The sequence below is a fragment of the Sinohyriopsis cumingii genome, chromosome 12 (genome assembly GCF_028554795.1).
Source record: "Sinohyriopsis cumingii isolate HCF-2022 chromosome 12, ASM2855479v2, whole genome shotgun sequence".
In the NCBI taxonomy this organism is placed as follows: domain Eukaryota; kingdom Metazoa; phylum Mollusca; class Bivalvia; order Unionida; family Unionidae; genus Sinohyriopsis; species Sinohyriopsis cumingii.
In genome coordinates, this window is record NC_142972.1 from 25,106,759 (window position 1) to 25,124,525 (window position 17,767).

General features: G+C 34.0%; 1 protein-coding gene across 1 annotated transcript in view; it reads right to left on the reverse strand.

The window, feature by feature from the left end:
- LOC149786115 (potassium voltage-gated channel subfamily KQT member 1-like) overlaps positions 1–17,767 on the reverse strand; it is a 236,495-nt gene that overhangs the window by 194,169 nt on the left and 24,559 nt on the right. Inside the window, exon 2 of the mRNA XM_089976440.1 lies at positions 1,279–1,465. The gene's annotated coding sequence lies outside the window, so the exon portion shown is untranslated. The remainder of the gene's footprint in view (positions 1–1,278; positions 1,466–17,767) is intronic.

Sequence of the window (17,767 nt, forward strand, 5' to 3'; positions counted from 1 at the left end):
AAGACACATGGAAGTAGCCAACCTGGGCTTGCCTCATCAAACCATTACAAAATGATAATTTTCAATACATATTCAGTCGGTATCAACAGCAAGAAGTCAGAATTAATTATTGTTTGTTGGGCACAATTTTTATATAATACCATGGTTACCATCAAATTAAAGACTTAATGAACTACGATTCTTAAGAATATAAATACCAATTTAAATGTCATTTTTTTGGTTTCAAAACCCTAATTAACACCATGGAAAATATGAATCCATGGTGTGCAAATAAATTTGGTACAGTATCAACATTCAATAATATAATAGCTAACCTGATTTCAAAATCAATTCAATTCCCTATCTTGGATGATATTTTTCGAGTCCTGAATACGTCTAGCATAATGTTTACCTTTGATTTTATGTGAAAAGCAAGTCTCACACGTTTCTTAGGTCAATATCAGCACCAGGTCAATAATAATAACAGGTCAATATCTGCATATCTCACATACCATAAAAGTATTACCTCATTGAGATATGGCTTGCCCATGTCCATTGAGATATGGCTTGCCCATGTTAAGTATGTCACATGCAGAAGAGATCTCTAAACACGACAAAGATTTAAATTATCTCATCTTACATGTGAAAAGAATGAAGAGAATTTCCATGAAATATGCTGGAGAAATCTGATTGCAATAAAATTTGATGACATTTTAATTTGATGTGCTACAAGAAATACTCTTTGACACATGTATGCAAATTATATTGATGTGGAAAAATTGGTAGTGTATACCTTATTGGACATGCAACTGAGTGGTCTTTAAGTATACAACTTTTTCTCACACTTAAAACTGATCTCAGTAAAAATATGTCTTCCCTCATATTATGCAGGATTAAATCAGACTCTTTAAAAATTTATGAAGTATTTACAAGAGGTACAGAAGAGTAAACTAATGTTGAAAATAAATAATGTTATCCATTTTCTGTCATATTTATTAGAACTGACTTCAATTCACACGAAAGATGTTCTATTGTATTTTTGTTTCATATTTCAAGTGCATGTTTTTCAATTTCTTTGAATGCATCATGTCTTAGTCACTAAACACTGAATCATATCTTGCTGTGCTACTACACACAATGAATTATGTCTCATCACTACACACTGAATTAATTGTCTTAATGTACCACTGCACACTACACACTGAATCATGTCTCACTGTTTCGCTTCACACAAAATCATCTCAGTTTTGTCACAATCAACACTGGGTCATGTCTGTCACTACACACTACATGTCTCACCGTGTCATTATGTACTGAGCTGCATCTTGCTGTGTCACTTTCCACTTAATTACACCTCTCCAAGGTTTACAAATTTGATATTTACATCTAGTTGCAGATGCCACATAATTTATTCAGCCAGGATTATGCACTTTACAATTCAACACTGAAGTTTTGTGACTAGCAGAGTGAACTGTCCATTTCTAAACTGAAATGACAAAAAACAAGAATATTAATAAGGATGGTATTCATACAAAAGTTTTAATGCTTTTTAAGTACAAAAAATGTTCATTAATGGAAAGAAGATTAAAAAATATTAACAATCCTGCATTATACTGTGAAGTAATTCATATTAGCAATATTGGCATATACTGTGAAATAATTCATATTAGAATACTGGCATATATTGTGAAGTAATTCATGTTAGAATACTGGCATATACTGTGAAGTAATTCATGTTTGATTACTGGCATATACTGTGAAATAATTCATGTTAGAATACTGGCATATACTGTGAAGTAATTCATATTAGAATAATGGCATATACTGTGAAATAATTCATGTTAGAATACTGGCATATACTGTGAAGTAATTCATGCCAAAATACTGGCATATACTGTGAAGTAATTCATGTTAGATTACTGGCATATACTGTGAAGTAATTTTCATATTACTGGTAGAATACTGGCATATACTGAGAAGTAATTCATTGTAACAATACTGGGATGTATTGTGAAATAATTCATATTCAAAGCATTATTTTTGTGGTTTTGTGCACAATTATTTTTGATTGTTCTTTTCTGCATAAATTCTAGTTAGAAAAGTCAGGCCATATTGTTTCCAAAAATGGATGACTGTTTGTTGTTTCTTCAAATCAGTTCCTTCTCAAAGCCATGAAATTCCCACAAAACAGTAAACCTCACAAAGTGATTTTCCTGTAATTGCAAGATTATAAAAATCATTGTGTCATCAACACTAAGGGTCACCATGCAAACCATATTTTTTACTTCCAGCCAGTCATATATCAAACTCAGATATTGCCTTATTGTATGAACTTTTTTCAGTCTATTTTAAATTGGCAGTGCTGGTATTTAGTCCATAACACAAAGACTTTATTGGAGGTCACCAACAACAGAGGTTTCAGATTTCCTAGATTGACACATACATGTACCATTTTTTAAGAAGCTAAAAATGATGACAGCTACAGAACTACATGTACATACAGTGCTTGTTCTTGATAGCATAAAATATGAATGCCAAGATTAAATAAATATGGTATATAGCTATTTTGAGCACCATCTCAAAGTGAAATTCTATGCTCTGTCAGTGGATTCTTTGAAGCTGACTAAAGTAGGTAAGATTGCTAATCTTATTCCTATATTCATAAGCCTGCTAATCCTACTGTAATGACCAAAATCCTGCTAATCTTGCTGTCATAATTATAATTCTTCTAATCTTAATGTCATAATCACAATCCTGCTAATCTTATTTTCATAATTACAATCCTGCTAACTGTCATAATCACAATCTGGCTAATTGTCATAATCACAATCCTGCTAATCTTTTTTTTATAATCACAATCCTGCTAATCTTATTGTCATAATCACAATCCTGCTAATCTTAGTGTCACAATGAACTATCCTGCTAACTGTCATAATGAACTATCCTGCTAATTGTCATAATCACTATCCTGCTAATTGTCATAATCACAATCCTGCTAATTATCATAATAGCAATCCTGCTAATTGTCATAATCACAATCCTGCTAATCTTATTGTTATAATCACAATCCTGCTAATCTTATTGTCATAATGAACTATCCTGCTAATTGTCATAATGAACTATCCTGCTAATTGTCATAATCACTATCCTGCTAACTGTCATAATCACAATCCTGCTAATCTTATTGTCATAATGAACTATCCTGCTAATTGTCATAATTACAATCCTGCTAATTATCATAATAGCAATCCTGCTAATTGTCATAATCACAATCCTGCTAATTATCATAATCACAATCCTGCTAATTGTCATAATCACAATACTGCTAACCTTACTGTTATAATCACTATCCTGCTAATCTTATTGCTATATTCATAATCCTGCTAATCTTGCTGCTAGAATCATAAGCCTGCTAATCTTGCTATATTCATGTAATCCTGCCAATATTATTGCTATAGTCATAACCTTGTAATGTTATTGCTATAATCATAATCCTGCTAATTTTACTGATATAATGACAATCCTGCTAATTTTACTGATATAAACTTAATCCTGTTAATCTAATCAATATTATCAAAATCCAGCAAATTTTTATGATTTAATCAAAATCCAGCTAATCATATTGATATAATCATAATCCTGCAAGTAGTATTGCTATAATCATAATGTCGCTAATCTTATTGATACAATCATTATTCTGCTAATCTTACTGTTATAATCATAATCCTGCTAATCTAATTTAAATAATCAAAATCCATCTAACCTTATTACTGTAATTATATGATTAAGTGTTTTATAAAGTGAAAATTTTAGTCTGAACACAAACGTTTACTCAAAACTGTTTTAAATGGTCACTTCCAGACATTCATACGTGTGACATCTCACAATGCAAGTTAAAATCTCAAGCAGAATTTTATGCAGCCACAGTCTTACCCTGAATTTCCTTCATAAAAGAATCACTGCTGGTCATTGAATACCAACAGAAGTATAAGTGATATGGGGGTCATACATCCCCAATTATCAGTCAAAATAAAATGAACACATGTAGACATTTTAAATGCTTTGATTCTATTATGTACACTGACAAATCTGGTCTAAACTGGTCAATAAGTTCACGAGAAAATTTGGATAGTAAATGCTAAAAATGTCTGATGTACATTGTACAGCAAATGATACATGATGATACAACAAATGATACTTGATGATACAGCAAATGATACATGATGATACACAACATGATACTTGATGATACAGCAAATGATACATGATGATACAGCAAATGATACATGATGATACACAACAGATGTAGGATCATCATACTCAGGTAGCCTTAAGGCCTCAAAAAACAAATAAATAAACTTTACCTAGAGCAGTCTCCAATGACCTAAAGTGACAATGAAGTCTTAGTTCGATAAAAAATGAAAACATCTTGAGAAAAGTGAAAATTTAAGCAAGCTCTGTCAGGTAGTATCATCAGTAATGAGCATTTAAATATTCATCAGGGAAGGTAACTTATTCTAAACTTATTATCTTCCCCTGACTTTGATGAAACTAACATACATTAACACTGCATCAAAACTTATTTCCAATAAATAATGTAAACTAGTTGATGCATTTAAAATCTATCTTGCATACCCATGTTGGTTGAGCCCAATACAACAACTGACGCAGACAGAGGTAAGATGTCAGTGATCAATAAAGGCGTGTACTTTATATCATATGGCCCCCTGGGATCCCTAAAAATATTGTAAACAGTACATTATATTCCCACAATATGGTAAATAGTATTCTTCTTCTTCTTTTTATGCAAACCTCTCTATCACTGGTGAGATACTTAGATACTAAAACATGTAGCAACTGTTTAACTCCTCTACTATGTCACTGTTGCTATTCAGCCCAGCCAAGCAATACCAAATGAAACAGATATTTTATTAGTCTATGATATCAGACAGCATTTAACAGTTACATCACAGCATCTGCTGGGCTGATGGGTAATACAGCATCCAAGAAAGGTTTGCAATTTTTTCTACAGTGATGTGTGATATGAGTTTTGTGATTTATTATATGTTTAAGATCAGATCAGCACAATTTTAAATCAGGACCAACTATCATATTTAGTCTTCTAGTGAAAACCCCATGTCAATATAACTAAATTCCACATACGAGTTATAGCAGTAACAAGATTTTCAAGATGGTTGTCATGGTTGCCACATTGAAAGACAGATCTCCACTATTTTCATTTAGTACCAACTAGACATCACAAGAAGTCTTCTGGTGAAAACCCAATATCAATATGACTTCTATCAAGGAGGAATAATAATATTTTCAAAATTGTTGCTGTAGTGGCCATATTGGATGATAAATCAACATTTCATTTATGACCAACTTAATAATAGTAATAAAAAGGGTTTTAGTGAAAACCCCACATGCACATGACAATTAGCCATTTAGGTGAAGTAATGGTAACAATATTTTCAGGAATTGTCACTGTGGTGGCTATATTGGATGCTGAAGAGCAGAACCATTTTCATTTAGTATCAGCTAGACATTAAAAAAATTCATTTAGTGAGACCCCCATGCTGATACAACCAATCTATTCAGGAGGAGTAGTAACAAGATTTTCAAGATGGATGTCAGAGTAGCACAGTTTTCATTTAGGACCTTGGGTTGAATGTGTGTGTAGAGTTTCATGAGATTCCTCCATATAACTTAGGCAGTGTGAGGAAATATAGTCAGAATTATTTTTCCATCTTTACAGACATGATTTTCCCTTTCTTGCTGGCTAAGGGTCATGTAAGGTTTATGACAGTCAGCTAAAGGTTGTGATGACAATAGCAGATGACCACCTATGTGTTTATTCAGTAATTTGATGGTTTAGTTGGCTAGTCACTTCAAAGGGATTAAGCTCTTTGTGTCCCAAAGAAGGCCAGACTTCTGTGCTCACATTTACATGGGAAAAGATTTGTGCCGAGCGCCACTCAACATCAAATGAAGTGTACCAGACAATCGGAATTAGAGGACTTTAAAAATCTACCAGAGGGAGGAGATCTCAGACAAACAAGGGGACAATGAAATATCTAGCCACACCTGTGTAAAGTTCATCAGTGTTTTCCTGACGATTGGGAAGAATGGAGGATACAAGGAATTATGAAAAGAATTCTGGGAGGAAGACCACTCCGAGTGAACGAGACTAATAAATGATGAATTGAACTGGTAAAGAAATAGAAAGCTTCAAAAGCAAGCTCCCAGGGTGCATGTAAGAGATTGCACTGAACTCCTAAGAGAAGGAAGACTACAAGAATTAGTACAGAAGGAGTGCAGAAGGAAGGAGTACAAGGAGTAGCACAGAAAGAATGCAGGAAAAGGAGAAATAGCACCAAAAGCAGCAATGGAAGAGTGCAGGAGGGAAGAAGCAGGAAGAACAGAAGAAGAGGGAAATAAATGCAGATGAGTACAAGGAACTACTCACTGAATGGAGACTCTCTCACATTAGGACATTAACTCTCATATGATGTACAGTAATACCTCGTGCATTCACGTTTCTGGATTCGCGAATTCACGGATTCACGAAATTTTCATTGGTACCATATACATACATGTTTTCTTTATTTTATTGAATTGTACCTTCATTATATGACTTCTGTGACATATGAAGTTTACCTAGTTTACCTTCCTGACAATGACAAAGAAAACGTCAGTCATTAAGTTTATAGTCCCATTCATTACTTGGTTTTACCTTACTGTGAGTGCAAAAGAAAACGGCAGCCAGTGAATTAGTATACGGGTAATATTAGTATACATGTACCGTACTGTAAATGCGCTAGTGTGGCAAATACCCATTAGGCGATACTGTACTCTATTTTTATGTCAACCATTTATTTCTCTTTTTAAGGGTAATGTATTAAGCTAACTTTTAAATGAAATTAAAGTGCTTTGGGAGCATGATTTGAGTCATATTTAGGGTTTAAACCCTAGAAATAAGCATTTATTAGCATTTTTAGTGACTCATACCAAACATTCGCGATTCCTCCTGATCCGCGACTGATTCTGGAACCTAACCTCACGAATGTTCGAGGTATTACTGTATAAAGAAAGGCATTTGTTAGCAGGCCAATTAATGTATTAATTTATGAGTGAAGTGTAATTGGAAGATTTATATATCCATAAATTACTTGACTAGTTTTATTTATTATTAATATTGATTAAATTTTTACATATTTTACCTTGAGTTTTTCATGTATACAGGCTGTCAGTATTGCTGACTGGGGGCCTCGTGAGTCATTAAAAATTTAAATGTCCGCCTTTCTGCCATATTAGTCCAAATACCATAGAGGGGATGTTGCACAGAGTAACAATAAGAAAACTGTGATAATGGACAGATGAATGCTGGACACTGGACAAAGGGCAGCTAAAAAGCATCTTCCTTGTCCCAAATGCAAGCCATCATAAACATTAATCAAGACATGTCAAACAAAACATAAGTTGTTTTTTGGAAATCCTTTTCCTTCTTTCAGTCCAAGTGATCTTAATCTTTGATCCAGAAATGAACAGGTGTCTTCCTTGTCTCAAATGCACGGCATTCACAAAGTATGGTCAAGGTAAGTGATAAAGAACAACACTAGACATATCATACAGAAAGCATTTCACTTCTAAGAGTACCATGACTACAGTGGCCCCTTGCTCCCACCCCCTCCAAGTATTTTTTTCTCAGAAGAAAGCCATATTCAAAGTTTGGTCAGGGTATCTGGACAAGTCAAGCTATAATGTGTGGAAACTGTTTACCTTACTTCAGTTCCAGTAACAATGACCTCTGACCATTTGAGCCCAACGCTGACTGGTTTTTTCATTGCCACAAATGCAAGCTGCTTACAAAACTTGGAAATTTTAGATGGTTACTATGCATAAATGAAATTGGGGACAGATGGATGTGGATCGACAACATAAAATAATATGTACTGTGCTATGGCAAGCATGTAAAAATCAATCCATGCTTTAAAATTTAATGAGCTTTTTGCTATGGTTTGCTAACACAAATCCAAATGGTGACCCATACCTAACAGCCAACAACCTACCGGTACCTATCTATACACCAACCAACTATGCTATGTAATCCCTGGGAAACATTTACCAAAAACAAACCAGTAATCTAACATTTTGATCAAACCAGCAAAAGTGATGTGATGTTTATGAGAGCTTATTGTTATTTGATCTTCTGAGTGATATTTTGAAGCACAAGTGACTCAGGGATAAACTGCAAATATCTACAAAGCCAAATTACTGTCTTCCATTATATTGTAGTAGGATATTAATTTTGGATCATTCCAAGAAAAGACATATATTAATCAAAAGAATGCTGATTTGGCTTATGAGAATTAACTGAACAACAATTTCCATCATAAAATGTAAAATTATTCATTTTCTCTGCTGCTTGTTCCATAAGGCTACATGCAGTGGAGATGATGTGTGTGTGTGTATGTGTGTGTGTGTGTGTGTGTTTGTGTGTGATTTGGATTTTTAATGTAGCTTTAACAATTTTTCAATCATATCGCTACGATGGCTGCAGTGTGGCAGTTTATAGTGATGTCTAACACTGGGACATCACGCCGCAAACACGTAGCATGATGTCCCATCCTGTCACATTATCCAAACACCAGGCTGACCAGTCCTAGCATTAACCTCTTAATGCTGAGCGCCAAGCAAGGCAGCTGTTAGTACCATTTTGATAAGTCTTTGGTGTGACACAGCCAGGGATCGAACTCAAGACCTCCTGCATCCTAGGCGGACACTCTAACCACTAGGCCACTGGAGTGGTAATTAATATTTGTATTACATTATTCATTCATTTATGGACAAATCACAGGAATACAGTTTAAAATAACATCTGATGACAGTTATGTGTACTTTCAAGGTACCGTATATACTCGCTTATACATAGAGGAAAACTGCAAACAACAGATCCTCATCTGCAATAGCATACTGTAACTGCAGATCAAGGTCTATGTTTTTTGTTCTAGTCATTACTCCTAACAAACTGCACAGACCAAGATTTGCTGGCCCATTATGTGACAGCAGATCTGTGGTCAGTGCAGTTTGCAGCTGGACACGTCTTATAAGCAAGTATAAGGATCATTGTGAAAACACAGATACTGTCAGAAATAATAAAGGTTATCATCAGAATCAAAGACTACCTTTTGCATTATAAGTGAAAGATTAAGAATAAATATTTACTTGCTGTTCAGTAATGAAATTCTGTAGGTGGTCAAAGTTACTATCAAACCATAATCTCATTGTCATGCATGAACAAAGTATTCCAATCTGAATGATGAAAATATATGAAAACTTATTCTTAAGCATACACACATGCTATACAACTAAGTTTATCAAGACTAACCACATATCAAACTACCCATTAATTATTAAATTATCAAGACAAACCACATATCAAACTACTTATTAATTATTACATTATCAAGACTAACTACATATCAATGATTACATTATCAAGACTAACCATATATCAAACTAACCTTCAATTATTGCATTATCAACACTAACCACATCAAACTAACCACCAATTATTACATTATTAAGACTAACCACATCAAACTAATTTTCAATTATTACATTATCAAGACTAACCACATATCAAACTACCCATCAATTATTACATTATCAAGACTAACCACATCAAACTACCCATCAATTATTACATTATCAAGACTAACCACATATCAAACTACCCATCAATTATTACATTATCAAGACAAACCACCCATCAAACTACCCATCAATTATTACATTATCAAGACTAACCACATCAAACTACCCATCAATTATTACATTATCAAGACTAACCACATATCAAACTACCCATCAATTATTACATTATCAAGACTAACCACATCAAACTACCCATCAATTATTACATTATCAAGACTAACCCCATATCAAACTACCCATCAATTATTACATTATCAAGACAAACCACCCATCAAACTACCTAACAATTATTACATTATCTTTTCATTTGAAGTTCTTAAATCACCATTATATAACCAGGTGATGTTGAAATAATGTGAAACCACCTACCTACATACACACCCACCTACCTACCTACCCAATGTGACAGGGTATAAAAGATAAAACATTAAAAACAAACATTGTTTTCTATAATAAATTGTTTCTTATAGGCTACCTTCATGTGGCCTGAGATTTAAATGAAAAATGATGGTATGTTCTTGTTCTTCTGTTGTATGATCACAAAAAAGGAACTATTATGAATTCATAAAAATCAGACATCCATGTTTTCCTATTACTTTCTTCAAAATTATTATTCTAAGTCAGATTTACTGATGAAAGTCTCCTGCTTTGGGCAGCCTTGTGGTAACATTGTTTAGGCATTAATATCTTGATAGTCATTACAGGTGAGGCCTCACACAAAAAGCATGCAGTATATACCATCTATACTCACTTATATTATAGTTAGTCAAACTTCAATCAACAAAAACCCTGATCTGCCACAGCATAATGTGCCCACTGATCATGGTCTATGCTGTTTGTTCTACTGATTACTCCTAACAAACTGCACGGACCCTCGGGTGCATTATGTGATGGCTGCTCTGGATCTGTGTATGCAGTTTGCAGTTAGACTGGTCTTATAACTGAGTACATATGGTAGTCCACTCATTTATTTATATACCCATGTACAACACTGCTAATCTGTTGAGGTTAATCTAATAGCACCATACCCAAGGTAGAGTCATTAACACAGTCTACCATTGGATACACATACCTATGCCTACTTCCAAATGTACTCCAGGTCAGAAAGGGCCTTCAGTGCATGAATGAATCTAGGTGATCATAATACACAAATAATTAACCCATGTTAATAAAGCACAAAATTTAGGTCACTGTGACCTTTGATTGCAAGCATATAGTAGTAAGAGATGCATCCAATTTTCTACATAAATCAGCACCCAACAATAGAACTTTTCAAAAAAGCTACGTAAAGTTACTCAAGCATGATATAGGTCACAGAGACCTCACTTTTCAAGTTTAATGATTCTGTGTAGGATAGTAGGTAAATAACGCGTCAGAAATAATTGGTGTGGTCTAAATACCAAAACATAACCAGATCCAGTTGTAAATGAAACAAAAGTCAATTTGTTGTTGTAGGGTATGCTAATAACAGTGATGAATATCATCATCAATTTTGCAATTTTAGCATAAACAGTATATGTTGTCATGAACTAAATTCAATAACTTGACCCAGTGTGCATGTGAATGCCATTTGTTGCTCATATGTATGAACTACACACTGAGAACCATTCCAGTGGCTCAAGTGATTATAGCATCCACCACAGATGCAGGAGGCCGTGGTTCAAACCCTGGCTGAGTCATACCAAAGACTTATAAAAATTGTACTAACAGTTGCCTTGCTTGGCGCTCAGCATTAAGAGGTTAGTGTTAGGACTGGTTGGCCTGGTGTCAGGATAATGTGACTGGGTGGGACATGATGCTACATGTCTGTGGCATGATGCCCAAGTGATAGACACCACTATAAACTGCCACATTGCAGACATCATAGCAGTGTGACTATAAAATTGTTAAAGCTATGTTTAAAATCTAAATCAAACACACACAGACCTTCAGTACCTGATGCTCGTTTTGACAGCCACCCACTGTCAGTTAAAAAGTTAATTTCTCATTCACAATTACATCAAAAAAAAAAGGCTAGACTTTTACATTAGATTTGGATAATTTGGATGAAAAGAGCAAATCATCCATAATGTCTGGTGAAGGAATTTACTTTAGAACAAAGTTTATTCTGCAAAACCCATTTTTTTCTGAGTCACAATGACCTTGATCTTTGCCATTTGACACCAAAGTCAATAGGTTCTCTTCCTTAAGTTCACGCACTCCAAAAACTTAAAATCAATGTATATAGTCCCTAACTCAAGTTATTACTCAAAAACAACTTTCCTTTTGTTTCAGTGGCCTTGACTGCATCATTTGTATAAAGTTGAAAAGTCTTCATGCCAGGACACTCTATGTCAAGTTTGGTAAATTATTTTGGAGAAGTTATTTTTTGTTTTAATTTTAGTAACAGGAGCCATATTTGAAGACAGGCATAGTCTGTATAAACGTAAATTGTCTTCATGTCTGTATACTTTCTATGGACACATTTTTTTCAGTTATTTTTAGAAGTACGTTTCTTCTATTTTTTTCAGCATAGGTGGCTTTACTTTTTTAAAGGTGAAGCAGCATTGTTGTTAAGGATTTTTCTTATTTTAGTAACAATAGCTGTATTTTATGGCAGATTAACATTTTGGTATTAATTTTACAATACTGCAATTGCCATGATATAGTGGAAAAATTCTAATTATGATTTTTGCAAGGACATTTGGTTGAAACGTTTTGATACTTTTAGCAACAACGGCCATATCTTGTTACAGATCAGCATCATTTTAATAAACTGGAAAGGTGTTCATGCCAGAATGCTTTCCGTCAAATTTGGTCCAATTCTATTCAGTGGTTTTGGAGCAAAACTAGTTTTAACATAAAATATATAATATTATTCCCCAGTACCTTTTCACCTTTATGATTATTTTTATGAATTTTTACAACTGTAATAATTACATGCATCAAAGTCAAGCATGCCAAATAAATCAATAAACACAGCATTTTTATAGGTAGGCAATTCAGTTGATGAAAATGATCAATAACATTGAGTATTTAATTTAATTATCTCCTCCACACAGCTGAACAATTATCATTGGAGAGGGAATTGATTAATATCTGGGTCATTATTATCACGTAATAACTGGTTTTTGATAAGAATGCCAAACATCGCAGATATAGACTGCATATAAGTTCAGGTATTTAAGTGCATGTTTTTGTCTCTCTTGCAAAGGCGAGATGTATGTATCACTTTCCAAATGGCTGCAGTGGTGTTGGCAGTGTCCATGAGATCAGCAATATTAGAATGTTACTTAAGGTTATCAAGTTTACACATCTGCTAGATTAGTGAGTGTTAATATTATGTCCAAAAATCCATTATTTTGTCCATCTATCCTTTATGAGCAGACTGGTACTCAAATTTCTTTATGCACACAATTGGTAGGCACTTTAATGAACAGCTTGCATTGTACAAGACAGATTTATAATTTACTATGCACAGCTTGCACTGTACATGACAAATATATAATTTACTATGCACAGCTTGCACTGTATATTAGACAGATATATAATTTACTATGCACAGCTTTCACTGTATATTAGACAGATATATAATTTACTATGCACAGCTTGCACTGTACAAGACAGATTTATAATTAATTTACTATGCACAGCTTGCACTGTACAAGACAGATTTATAATTTACTATGCACAAAAGAAGAATTAAAACACACTGGCATGGCACAATTGCAAATAAATCTGAAAATTAAGATCAGTGCAGGTTTAAAGTTGTTATTAAAGACATAGTAATATTAGGCGTTTGAGAATGGTATCATATATATCGCAATAAAATTTGATATCCATCATATTCCAGTCAACATCTTTCAAATAACTATGTCCTCCCTCCGTACTTCTTAACAGTCCTGTTCATGTCTTTGTTAACAGTTACATGTATTATTTGGGTCACATTTTAAAATCTAATCTGTCTGATAATCACAATATCAGACATTACAGAATTTTATGTACAAACATATTTTTACATAAATTTAGAAATTGTTCTTTGACTTTTACAATCTTACTGCTGCACAATATATTACACTTCTATGTGGGCAAACTTTAGTGAATGAAGAGATAGAAAATGTATCAGTTACAAAGCAAGTCTTCATTTACGATTAAGATTTTCAAGATAGAAAAGTGTCTCTACTATGTTCATAAACTATAATGGAATTAGTTTTTTTTAATAAGAATTAAAGAGAATTGTTTCCTTAAAGCTCTGTGAAACTATGCATTTTAACTTTCGTGTCATAGTTGATGGAACAAATTACTCTTTAAATGTCTTACTTTGTTCTCTGACTTGTATCCTTGACAAATTCTGTCACTGTCACTGAATATATGTCTTTATATTTATACACAAGATGCCTGTGATATTTAATGTTCTAAAATACATGTATAATTTGAGTTAGATGCATGGACCAATGCAGTCTGAAATAAAGAATTTTTATACTATCTTATATTCTAATTTTGATCAAATTATTAACAGAAAACTTGACTCCAGAGTGATAACAACAATCTGATGCAAGATATTAACATAAAACTTGACTCCAGAGTGGTAACAACAATCTGATGCAAGATATTAACAGAAAACATGACTCCAGAGAAGTAACAACAATCTGATGCAAGATATTAACAGAAAACTTGACTCAGAGTGGTAACAACAATCTGATTCAAGATATTAACAGAAAACAGGACTCCAGAGTGGTAACAACAATCTGATGCAAGATATTAACAGAAAACAGGACTCCAGAGTGGTAAGAACAATCTGATGCAAGATATTAACAGAAAACAGGACTCCAGAGTGGTAACAACAATCTGATGCAAGATATTAACAGAAAACATGACTCCAGAGTGGTAACAACAATCTGATGCAAGATATTAACAGAAAACAGGACTCCAGAGTGGTAACAACAATTTGATGCAAGATATTATCAGAAAACATGACTCCAGAGTGGTAACAACAAAACTGATGCAAGATATTAACAGAAAAGATGACTCCAGAGTGGTAACAACAATCTGATGCAAATTATTAACAGAAAACATGATTCCAGAGTGGTCACACCAATCTGATGCAAGATATTAACAGAAAACAGGACTCCAGAGTGGTAACAACAATCTGATGCAAGATATTAACAGAAAACATGACTCCAGAGTGGTAACAACAACCTGATGCTAGATATTAACTCATTAATATCATGGATTTTACTCATTATTAAATGCATCCAAAATCTTGATGACACAGGCATCTATTCCCAGTTTAATCAGATCAGATCAGAAATAACAAACTTGGCCAATCAGAGGCAAGACCATCTCAGTATAATGCATTGCAAGACCACCTCAATATAATGCATAATCTCTCACTTGTTTTCAAATCAAAACCTATATTTCAAGTTTGATCAAAATAAATTAAAATAAATGGCCTCCAGAGTTGTAACAAGCAAATGAATACCAGACAATGGACAATAAAAGGACACTGGACACAAGACCACATTATAAACTCACTAAGTTTTAGGATGGACACAAGGCCATACCATAAGCTCACTAGGCCTTTGGATGGACACTGGACACAAGGACATACCATAAGCTCACTAGACCTTAAGATGGACACTGGACAAAAAGCCTTATGCCCAGATGATTTAAAAACTGAAATATAAATACTGGAAGCTAACAAAATCTACAGGACTCACCCAAGGTATCTTATTAAATTTGGCCTGCTCAATAGTTTTCAGCTACACTTCTAACAAGGTGACATACAGACAGACATCAAAATGGTTCTGTATTAGAATGATGTATGTTTATGTATGACACACAGGGAATGCTAGCCTTTGGGACACGTGTTTGGTGTATACTGTAATATACCATAGTTTCTGTTGAATTCAGTAACTGATGAAGAAGATATATCACAGAACACTGATGGAAAAAAAACACTGCAATTTGAAATGTGATTCATATGTATTCCTATTCACATGCAAGACAACATAATGAAGTCAAAATCTGGATTATTGGCTGGAATATGGAAGTCATGCATTCATATTTTGAAACTGGCCCAAAAATCCATCCACCTTGTTTTACTTGACAATTTCCCAACAAAAAATATTCTGTTTAGTTGTTCCATGTTGGTAGTATGCATATGGTTTTAATGGTACATCAGCAGAGTTAGGTATCCCTCCCAATAAATGCATACAAAACAATGATAAAGGCAAAAAAGTGCAATATTCTTAAAAAAGAAAATAAATGTTTGTGTGTGTGTGTATATAAATAAATAAATAAATATATATATATATATATATATATATATATATATATATATATATATATATATATATATATATATATATTCAACAATGTCCAAAACCTTTCCAACTGGAACATCATCAGCACAGGGCTTTCTTCTTTACTTGCCTCCAATGACATGCAGGACTTTCTATGTCCAGTTTGTGTTCAGTGTTTATAGTACTACCATACACCTATGCATTGTGCAAAACTTACAAAGAACTCCTTTAAGCTCACAGAACCAGTAACCAAAAATTGCTACTTGTCCCATCCATTACCAAACTGGTCCTGTCCATAACCAACTGGTCCTACATTTCATCATACAAGACGAAATGCAGTCAATGATTTAATGGTAAGTGCAGGTGAACATGAGTATTGGCCCCTAGTAAATTTATCTAAGTAATAAAAACTGGCATAATAAAGAGAAACAGAATATAAAATGTTTATATGATCTAATCAAATATACAATATATTTTTTTTAAAAATTCAACATAACATGGCCACTGTTTATTAACTAGGACAATACTGTCAACTAACTAGATGATCCAGATATATACATATGTCAATGATGTCAACTGTCTAGATGATCCAGATCTATAAATACTTCAATGCTGTCAACTGTCTAGATGATCCAGATCTATTCATACTTCCATGCTGTCAACTGTCCAGATGATCCAGATCTATACATAATTCAATGCTGTCAACTGTCTAGATGATCCAGATCTATAAATACTTAAATGCTGTCAACTGTCTAGATGATCCAGATCTATACATACTCATCTAAATGCATCAGAATCTGAATCTGCCATTGATGACTGGTCTGAATCATAGAATTAAAATGAGGATCCTCATCCACTGACTTGTCATCAGTGACAGAATCATAACTAGACCCAGCTTCCAGAGATGAGGCTATAACATACAGCTTACAGAGATGAGGCTATAACATACAGCTTCCAGAGATGAGGCTATAACATACAGCTTACAGAGATGAGGCTATAACATACAGCTTCAAGAGATGAGGCTATAACATATATCTTTCAGAGATGAGGCTATAACATACAGCTTCAAGAGATGAGGCTATAACATACAGCTTCCAGAGATGAGGCTATACCATACAGCTTCCAGAGATGAGGTTATAACATACAGCTTCTAGAGATGAGGCTACAACATACAGCTTCCAGAGATAAGGCTATATTAACATACATCTTTCAGAGATGAGGCTATAACATACAGCTTCATGAGATGAGGCTATAACATACAGCTTACAGAGATGAGGCTATAACATAAAGCTTACAGAGATGAGGCTATAACATACAGCTTCCAGAGATGAGGCTATAACATACATCTTTCAGAGATGAGGCTATAACATACAGCTTCAAGAGATGAGGCTATATTAACATACAGCTTCCAGAGATGAGGCTATACCATACAGCTTCCAGAGATGAGGCTATAACATACAGCTTCTAGAGATGAGGCTACAACATACAGCTTCCAGAGATAAGGCTATATTAACATACATCTTTCAGAGATGAGGCTATAACATACAGCTTCATGAGATGAGGCTATAACATACAGCTTACAGAGATGAGGCTATAACATAAAGCTTACAGAGATGAGGCTATAACATACAGCTTCCAGAGATGAGGCTATAACATACATCTTTCAGAGATGAGGCTATAACATACAGCTTCAAGAGATGAGGCTATATTAACATACAGCTTCCAGAGATGAGGCTATACCATACAGCTTCCAGAGATGAGGCTATAACATACAGCTTCCAGAG